This window comes from Vicia villosa, linkage group LG6 (assembly GCF_029867415.1).
Source record: "Vicia villosa cultivar HV-30 ecotype Madison, WI linkage group LG6, Vvil1.0, whole genome shotgun sequence".
In the NCBI taxonomy this organism is placed as follows: Eukaryota; Viridiplantae; Streptophyta; class Magnoliopsida; order Fabales; family Fabaceae; genus Vicia; species Vicia villosa.
The window spans coordinates 137,542,614-137,552,907 of record NC_081185.1 but is presented as its reverse complement, the minus strand read 5'-3'; positions in this window follow the sequence as shown (position 1 = coordinate 137,552,907).

Below are 10,294 nucleotides of genomic sequence, written 5' to 3'. Positions count from 1 at the left end.
ACTTGTCATCAAAGGTACATACAACACATCAATGATACTGACTTTTCAACCATCATTTCTAAGAATATATATGTCTTTTTTCCACATGATGTGACATGCCTGTCATTTGAAAACTTAATCACTTTCTTGACTAATTCATCTAACTTGGTGAACTAGGTTTTATTTCCAGTAATTTGGTTGCTGCATCTTGAATCTAGGTATCACATGTTGGTTTGCTCATTGTTCAAGTCAGTGTTTGCAATAAGTACCACATCGACATAATCACTATCTCTAGCATGTGCATACTGCATTTCATCATTATCTTTTGCTCTTGCTTCTTTCTTTCTTTGACGGTCTCGAGCATAATGACTAAATCCTTGACAGTTGTAACAATGCACCTCCATCATGTCAACTTTCTTCGACGAATACTTGATGCCCATGTATTTCTTCTTTGAATTAGAGTGATTCTTTGAATTCTTTCTTGATTTATCATCACTAACAAGATTCTTTGCCTGCTCCTCTTCTCCTTTCCAGTCTTCTTGATGAATCTTGCTTGCAGTGCCTGTTCAGACACCTTCTCCCTTTTTGAGTTCCTCTGATTCAGGCTCATTTCATGAGCCTCTAATGAAACTTGAAGTTCCTCCAAGTTCATCTTAGATAGGTTCTTGGACTCTTAAATTGACACTATAATGTAATCAAAGTTTGCAGTCAGAGATCTCAATTCTTTCTTAGTCTTTTGCATGTCTTTGATTGATTTACCACACACTTTCATCTGGTTCATTAACAGCACCATACGTGAAAATAATTTTGAGACTGATTCATATTCCTTCATCTGAGTCATCTCGAATTTATTTTCAACATCTGCGACTTCACCCTCTTTAAATTTTCATCTCTGTCATACAAGTTCTTTAACTTGTCCCACACTCCTTTGGCCATTTCTTCCATAATGATCTTCTCAAACACATTAGAATCCACACGCTAGTGAATCAAGATGAGAGCTTTTCCATCTTTCTTCCTTTGATCCTTGTGCGCGACTTTTGGAACATCATTTGCATTCACTTCAAATGTCGATACTTCATCATTCAAGATTTCAGAAACCTTAAAATCTAAAGATGACCTTCATGTGCGCAACCCACCTCTCGTAATTATCACTTTTGAAAATTGATAGATTCGCTGGAAATTACGTTGATGTTGTTGTTCCGTTTTCCATTACATATTCTTTCTGAATCGTAACACGAGCTCTTTGATACCAATTTTTTGGAACAAATAAGGTTTTCAAGAAAGATATGAGAAGAAGAAGAATAAGAGATAAAAACTATATTTCAAAAATTTGTGAAGCTGTTAAAACCGTTAAGTGTGTAAACTATATAACCCCATGCCTATTTATAGGCGATCATGCCCCAAGCCCAAAAGATACAACCTAAGCCCAATTCTACAAAGTTATATTTGGGCTTCCACACAATAGCTATATGTTGTATTCAACTCTATAGAATACAACTAACTTCTATTACCTTGACTAGGTCGAACACACCTATGTCAAATACAAACTTTCTACAAATCAATGAATTATAACTTCTAACGATATAATATATATATATATATATATATATATATATATACGTTCTCAACAAAATACAACATAATATTTTTCCCTTCCTATAAGGTTTGGGAAAAGGCCAAGAAAGTATTCTCCAACGATGTTCATTGTCATCCTCAAACTCAACAATATGAAGTCAGAGAATATGGATATGAAAGCCTATATAAGTAAGCTTGATGCCTTGAAATAAAATTACGCCACCCTTATGCCTTACACAAAAGATGCAATAACTCATGCCGAATAACAGAGTAAATTTTTCATGATCAGGTCACTTATCGGACTACCATTAAAACTCGAGTTTGCTTAAAACAAAATTTTATCAGGTACTATTGTTCCTAACTATGATGCAGTTAGTGAACAACTGTTGCGCTTGGCTACACCTAATGCTTTTGGCCCGGTTTCCCCTCCATCTATTACTACTCCAACACCAGGTGATACTTGCATCTCTTGGTGTCATACCCCAAAATTTGCCCAATCAAATCTACATCTTTTAATTCATCAAGGATCAAAATTAAGAGTCATGGGGTTTGACATTCCTATTGTCAAACCCGCTCTCTTATAAAATATCCTAAGACAAAATGGGGTGCAATTAACAGGTCCTTTGGGATCCAAATCTCGGGGCCCAATTATTACATGGGTTTTATCCTTTTTTGGAGATTATAGTTCTTTTACTAACATTTGTTTTTATTAATTTTATTATTACTAATTATTAGTATTAATATTATTAATTTTACTAATTAATTGTTGTTAATATTAGAATTGTCATTAGGGATTATTAGTGTTATTATTAGGATTAGTATTAATGTAAATATTATTATAATTAGGATTTTTATAGTTTTTTATAATTGAATTAATTGGGCAATAGGCCCATTAGGTGTAGAAAAACCTAATTTGACTAATATAAAAAAGGATTGATTTTGACAATTAGGGGAGGCCAATTCACACGGTACAGAACCCTATTTTTTTTCTAACACACGTACAAAACTTTTTCTAACCTTCATTCCCTTCTCACAAACAATTATACACCAAACCCTTTCGATTCTATTCACAGGTTACATGTCCTTTTGTTACTGTAAAAATCACCACTAACTACTACCCATATCATAAATCTTAATCTGTACACAATTTTTACCCAAAAAAAATCCTTTGTTTTTAGCCTTAGCATTGTACATATTTTGCATAGGTTCTAACACTACACTCACATATTTGTTATCGAAATCTAAGCCATATCCCAATACATCGAAAATTTTCATCGAACCTTTTTCACAATTTTATCACCAGCATATTTCAAACTTCCAGAACTCAAAGAACCAAAAACCGCTTTTATTAACTCTAGTCCTCATAGCACGATGGACATGATGGTTATCTCCTTTACAGTGAAACAAACTGTCAAAACTCAATTCAAATAAAGTCCATAGCTTATCACATTATTTGATTTGATTTGATACTAACCATAAACTCATGTTGTAAAGAAGTTTTGATATACAGTAGTGAAATCAGAACGCAAAGACACAACTTGCAGCGACAATCTTTCGCCGCCGGAAAATGAAGCACAGAGCCATCACAGCCTGCTCCCTTCTGACGAATACAACCGACATCGTGAACGTCTGGCTTCTGTCCAAATCCGACCATCGCGATTGCGTCGCCGCTGAGTACTTCTCCGCCGCCGATGAACAGACGCCGCACATCCTTTTCCGATCTTTGCAATCACCCACCGCACAGATAACACGCTCGGCCGCGGATCTCATCTCCGACGAATCTCCGTGCCGACCACGACCTCCTCCATCTCTATGCGCTTCACCGATGAACACGACTCTCTCATATAGAAAGAAGAATTTTCGAGATAGGAGAAAGAGGTCTGAGAGGTATGAACATGTGAGAGAGATATAAGATCTGAGATTTCAAAGTGAGATAGGTTCACTTTCTCTCTTCTGCTTTAGGAATTCCTATTTCGGAAACGTGGCAAGGTATGTGTTCTCAAACTAAAACTCTTTGTATTTAAATTTAAATAAATAATTAACATTTGACATAAAAGTATATAAGTTTTCCTTTTAATCTCTTAATCAAAACTTTGTTTTTTTCTCATATTAATATATGTTCTTTAGGTTAACGTAAATGGATACAAATTTTGTTTTCATTTTTAAACTAATGAACACCTCACCATTAATTTATTAAAGGATAAATTAGCATTCCAGTATAAATCAAGGATGCTTTCGTTTAATTTATTTTTTTTACCTTGCCTTAGTTATATTTTCTTTTAAAAAACCCAAATATTAGAAAAGACCAAAATCAATTCAACTTCTAAAAAACACATCAATTTGCTAACGGTGACAATCGAATCAATCGATTAAAATAATTAGCAATTTTAAAACTCGTTATTATTTGTAATCGAATCTATCGATTATGAGGGATAACGATAAAATCAATTAAAATACATTCCATTTGCTAAAAGTGATAATCGAATCAATCGATTAGAATTGCCAGCAACTCTTTACTAATCTACTAATTATGGTGATCAAACCTATTGATCATCGCGATTAGTGGTAGCAGATTAAATCAGGGTTGTACGCCCAAAAACCTCAAAACACTTTTCAAACCTTTCAAAACCTCAATATCGAACCAAGGATTTTCATCCTCATTCAAAACTACGATAGGCCATTCAAACAGCCTCTAAATTCACATTCAATCAAAATTCAAATTCTAAGGCGTACAATCCTGTGCCCGAACTACGTAGACTCTGATCCTCCATAAGGAGGTACGTAGGCACTTGGCAACAAGGCGAGTCCCCCACCCTAAAATCTCAATTTTCCCCTTATTCAATTCTTTAGCATAAACCTTACCTTAATACTCTTAGCTATCAAACCTTTGCCTTAGATTCAAAGCCAATAGGAAAGGGTTGAGGGTGCCTAACACCTTCCCTCGACCTGAATATAGTATCTTACCCTGATCTCTATACTGCGTAAGGTTTCCTATTCGCCTTGGTAGAATAGGTGGCGACTCTCTAAGTTAAAATTTTAGGCAGGTTGCTACACTTGGCAACAATCTTAATCGCTTTCGAGGAGGTTTATCCAAACCTTGTCATGAGTGTGATCATTGTAACTGACTTGGGCATACTATTGATTGTTGCTATAAATTTCATGACATACCTCCACACCAAGTAAATGCAGCTCAAATCGATCATCCTGACACTCTACAAACTCCACCCTCTCTTAAGAACTCCACGCCATGCTACGAGGATTTTCTCAGGTGGTGTCATACTAATCAAAACTCTGGTTCCATGGCTTCGGTTTCACACACTAATAATTCATTTGTTTGCTTCTCTCAATCATATCCTCTTGGTCATTGGGTCCTGAATTCTAGTGCGTATGATCATTGTTACAGGTAATAAAGGTATTTTTTCTTCTTTCTCACTACTACAAATAACGCTTGTAACAAAGGTTACAAACTGCGTTTAACCTCGGCTACCTAGGAAAGGTAACAAAGGGCGTCATGAAAAACTAGCACTTAACACCTGGGTGTTTTAAGCACCGAAGTTAAAGTGTTTAAAGGTCATGATTTCGATCCCATAGAATTTCATATTTTTATTTTCTAAATTTTGTTGTGCGCGTCATATACTATTCGTTTTTATTTAAAATCCAAGGTAATAAGTTATTCTTTTACTTCAGTTTTATGTTATAACTAAGGGGTTTAATCTCATTTTTTTGCTGTATTTGTACCAATATCACTGACGTGTATTTTTTTTGCCTAAATCATTTTGACTAGCCTGCATCATATCATTATAAATCTATTAACCAGCATGTATAAATTTTTTTACACAGAATATACAAAATATGTAATAGAATTGGAGTATATCATATCATTTTAAACAAAATGTGAAAATTTACATGTTATCATCATCAAGACAGAATACACACATTTGATATTTACATATTTGCACATCAAAATAACAAAACCTATGTTCATATACAAACTAAGATTACAACAACCAAGAAAAACTGTTGTTGTTGTTGTTGAGATTCATAACAATATAAGAATAAACTGGCCTAACATGATCGAATGTCATCAATTTCTTCTTTCGAGTATGGTGTTTGGTTGCTAAGCTCCTATAATTATAACAAAATTTAAAGTATGATTAGCTAAAAACAACAACATTAACTTATAAGTATACATATGTATGTATATATGGATTAAGCTAATACCTTATTCTTCATCCATCCATTTGTAATGCATCCGGAGATAATATGGAGCATATATCTCATAACATAGTATCCACAAGAATAGTTGTCGGGTTGTTTTTGCCACTACAAATAATTTTAATTTATTTATGTCACACCAATACACACAAATAATATAATGTCAAAAACCACAAGTAATATACTTACTTTTGGTTTAACATAGCGTGACTTTTGACCAATAATATTCTTTTTGCGCGTATTAAATTCCTCCACCGCTCTACACATGTCAGTTAAAATTAAACATGAATAAAAACTATTCAACTCTAAAGTTAAATATGAGTATTGAAAATAATACCACTTGCCCATTCAAAGCATTAATCACAACATCAAACAGTCCAGGGTGCAACGGGCATAACTGTAGCAGTGAAAAGTTGAGACCGAGGCCATTGGATTGACCCAACTCGTATTTTAGTGAAAGTTGTCACCGCGCTTTATTTTTTTCAAAGGAAATAAAAAAATAACAAAGTAAAACCCAAAGAAGTTTTTTAAATCAAAACTAATAAAGTAAACATAGATCTAAGGTTCGGGGGTTGATTAAGCAAGGAGAAGGTATTAGCACCCCTCACATCTACGGTACTCCGTAGGAACCTCTTTGAAAATATATATTATTGTTTTACTGTTATTGTTTTTTTGTTTTGTGAAATAGAGTGGGATGGTGAGAAAAGAGTTTTATTATGCTCGACAAGACATCGCATCTTGTGCCTACATACCCCTTAAGTGCAATAGAAAATTCAGAGCATTTTTAGTTCCCCTCAAAAGGAAAATAAAGAGCCAAAGTGGCACAATCTTTTTGGGCGTTGAGCTTTAACAATACTCAACGGATTTTTAAAATGCTAAACTTTAACAATACAAAGCAAGTTTTTTTTAAAAGGAGACAAGCTTTAACAATACAAGGCAAGGGTGACATGCTAAGCTTTAATAATACAAAATATGGTTTGATTTTAAAAATGGTTGAGCTTTAATAATACAAAACCAGGTTTAAAAACAAGGGGGTTAGGTGTAGACAATTTTAGTCAATACTCTCTCATTTCTTTGGATTTTAAGCAATAACTATGAGGAATCATACATCTCAAGTAAGCATCAATGGTAAGTATCTCAAGCATTATGGGTGAGACATGGTATGTGTATCATGGATAAAATTAAAGTGAGTTACGTGTAGACAAAGATATCAATGTATATAAACAAACTCAAGTATAAGGGTTATGAAATGAAAGAAGAAATATACCTCAATATGGTATCTTACTGCCCCGGTGTTTGTTGATTAAGACTAACCCGGTACATCCGGTTTTCACTTTTCGACTCGTATTGATATGTACGGCTATGCTTCAAGAATTTTGAGATGCACAATGTTTAAAAAACGTAGATAAGATCTTAAAATAATTGAGAAGTGTGAAATAATATGAAAAATTTAATATGATCCATTTAAGTTTTGTTGAAGAGTTTGAAGATCTAGTAGGAAAATGGAAGACTTTCGCAGAAGATTTTTTTTATAAAAAAATATACAAAATTGATTGACATTTTTTGAGAGAATAATTTTATATAAAATAATATTTATTATTAACGTATTTTTATTTTTCAGGATTTTATAACCTCATAAAATATATTTGGAAAATTGAGGTAAATTTTTTTTTTTAACCAAAGTTTTTTAAAACCCTCATTCAGTACAAATTTTATATTTCTTCAAATTGTAGAGAATTTATATTATGAATAAAAGTAAATATTTCAAAATATTTTTTATTTAAATTATTCTATATATTTCACTCAATCATTCTCTTTTTCTTCAAAGTGCTTCTTCTCATTAAAATTACCAAACAAAATCTTAAAGAACCAAATTCAATTTTTAGGATGCAGTGCTTCATCTTTTGAATGAATAAAAAAAAAATCAATTTTGTGTGGTCGAAAGGAGTATTATTAACATTAAATTTTTTGGATGCAGTGCTTTTTTTTAATGAATAAAGAAAGGTTAAGTAGTTTTTTTTTATTTCCAATCAATTGACGAGTTTTTATTGTATTTTTTTAAAAATAATTCTTAAATGTTAAAATTCTTTCGATTTTATTTCTTACAGTTGAAATCTACGAAAATTTTGTAGATTTTTTTTTATAGATTTTAATTATAAATTAAAATTAAAATAAATCAAATATTTAAAGACTTTATCTAAGAACAAAAAGATACTGAAAAATTCGTTAATTTATAGAAATCAAAAGACTATTTAAACTATTAAAAAAATTAATTTATGGTCGAAAGGAGTATTATCCTTAATATATTAAAATAGAATACACATTTAAGCGTCAAATTTTAAGTAAAATTCCGCCTAAACAATTTTTAAGCACATTATTTTCTTCTCTCTTTTCAACAAATATTAATATATTAATATTAATTAATATTTAATATTAATTACTCCACCACTAATTTCTATGTACTTCAACTATTTAATCAACAAAAATCCTTTAAAAAATTATAACATGCAATAGATTTTTAGAATTTATCCTGTGCATCACACAGATGAAATTACTAGTTAACATTAAAGGTGGACATCTCTTCCAAATAAAACTTGGATCTTAATTTTCAATGTTATCAATGTTATTTTTTTTTTAATGTTGTGCAATTCATTGTGGTAGACCGTGTTGGTGGTTTAATGAAATGCATCACGTGTTGACGTGTTGTACGTGTATATAATCATGGGTTTTTGGTTGGAGACAACTCAAATTTAGAAAATAAGGCCAGAATGCTACTGTCCCCATAAAGAGAAGAATCAATCTATATTTGTTTAGAGTTTAGAATGCTGTGCATAAAAAACCATCACGAATCATATCTTTTGTTTGTATGAAAATACAGTAACACATGATGCTTAGATTTCATTGTTAATCTTTTATTTTTTTCATACAATTATGAAAAATAGAAAGTATAAATGTAAAAATGATACATATAAGAAAAAGAAAAAATTGAAGAGTTAATTCAATTTTAAACCGAAGTTCTTAATAAATTTTTAATAAAATAATCACTCGAAAATGATAGTGTTGTTGGCAGTGTCCTCATTGAAAATGATAATGTTGCTAGTGTGCCCATTTGTGACGAAGTTAATAATGGAGTTGATAATCTTAAGAAAGTTAATAATTATAATGATATTATTGATTATGATATATTTGATCCAAGAAATTGAAATGGTCTTCAAGATTGATTTATTAGTTGTGAAAGGTCATTAGACAAATAATTTCTTTGTGAAGGGTCCGAGTGATAATTGGAATAGAGGTTTTATAGATAATTTGTATACTAGACCTTTAGCAAATGAAGAGATGTGTGATAGAGATTAGGGGTGTGCAAAATAACCGGTACCCAAAAACCAAATTACTATCCAAATAAATCCACAATTAAAAATCCAACCCAAATTTATGTTTACAAACTGGTTACCCATTAAGAAAAAACCAATACCCATTGTTACAAACCGGTTCATTAATGGTGGCCCATTAATCTTGAGTTATCTATTTTTTATGTCTTTCAAATTGGAGTTTATTTAAGATTAGAAAAAGAATAAACTGTATATTCCTCTCTTAAACTATCTAAAATCTTACCAATGTAGATTAAAATTTTATTTTAATAATTTAATTAAAATATATGAAGTTTATAACTATTTAGTTTAACTATCTTACTGTAATTATTTATTTGAAATTGTGAAATTAATATTGTGAAGTCAATATCAGGTTGCTAAATAATTACAATAAAGAAATTGAAGTTATATTAAAGAAGTTAATAAGTAACAACATGAATAAGTAATAACATTAAAACGTGGATTAGCTTCTCAATCTCACAGTGTAAAACATATATCATGTATGCGTACTAATAAAACTAGTAAGATTGTCATGATTTTTCTTATTAAAAAAATATCACGTATTTTCAAAAAAATAGTAAACTAATTAGAGAACGTGTCTTTACAATAATAATTGCAATAAACACAATGGTCAATTATTTAGCAACAAACACCATCCAAAACCAATGCTTGTAATACCCATTCTTACAAACATATGTTTTATTACCTCTTGATTAAATCATTGTGATGATGTAATGAGCTTAATTTGTTGAGAAGTCTAAAATGTTGCAGATTATTTAGAACTTATTTTAAAAAATTGTCTTGTTAAATTTATTTGTGATATTTTGTATTTAAAAAATTGGTTTTAAAATTGTTTTTTTTTGTATAAAACTGATTTTTTTTTTATAAAATTTATTTTAAAACTGATTTTTTATAAAACTGATTTTAAAATTGGTTTTTTTATAAAACTGATTTTAAAACTGTTTTTTTTTTTAAAGTAACTAAAAAACCGGTTTTGAGAAAAACCGGTTTAAAATTGGTTTTGAGAAAAACCAGTTTTAAACCGGTTTTTTAAAAATTGGTTTTTATTTTAAAAACCGGTTTAAAACTGAATTGAACCGTATGTAAACCGGTTTTAAAAAACCAAACCGGTTCTATAGAAACGGTTTTAAGATCCA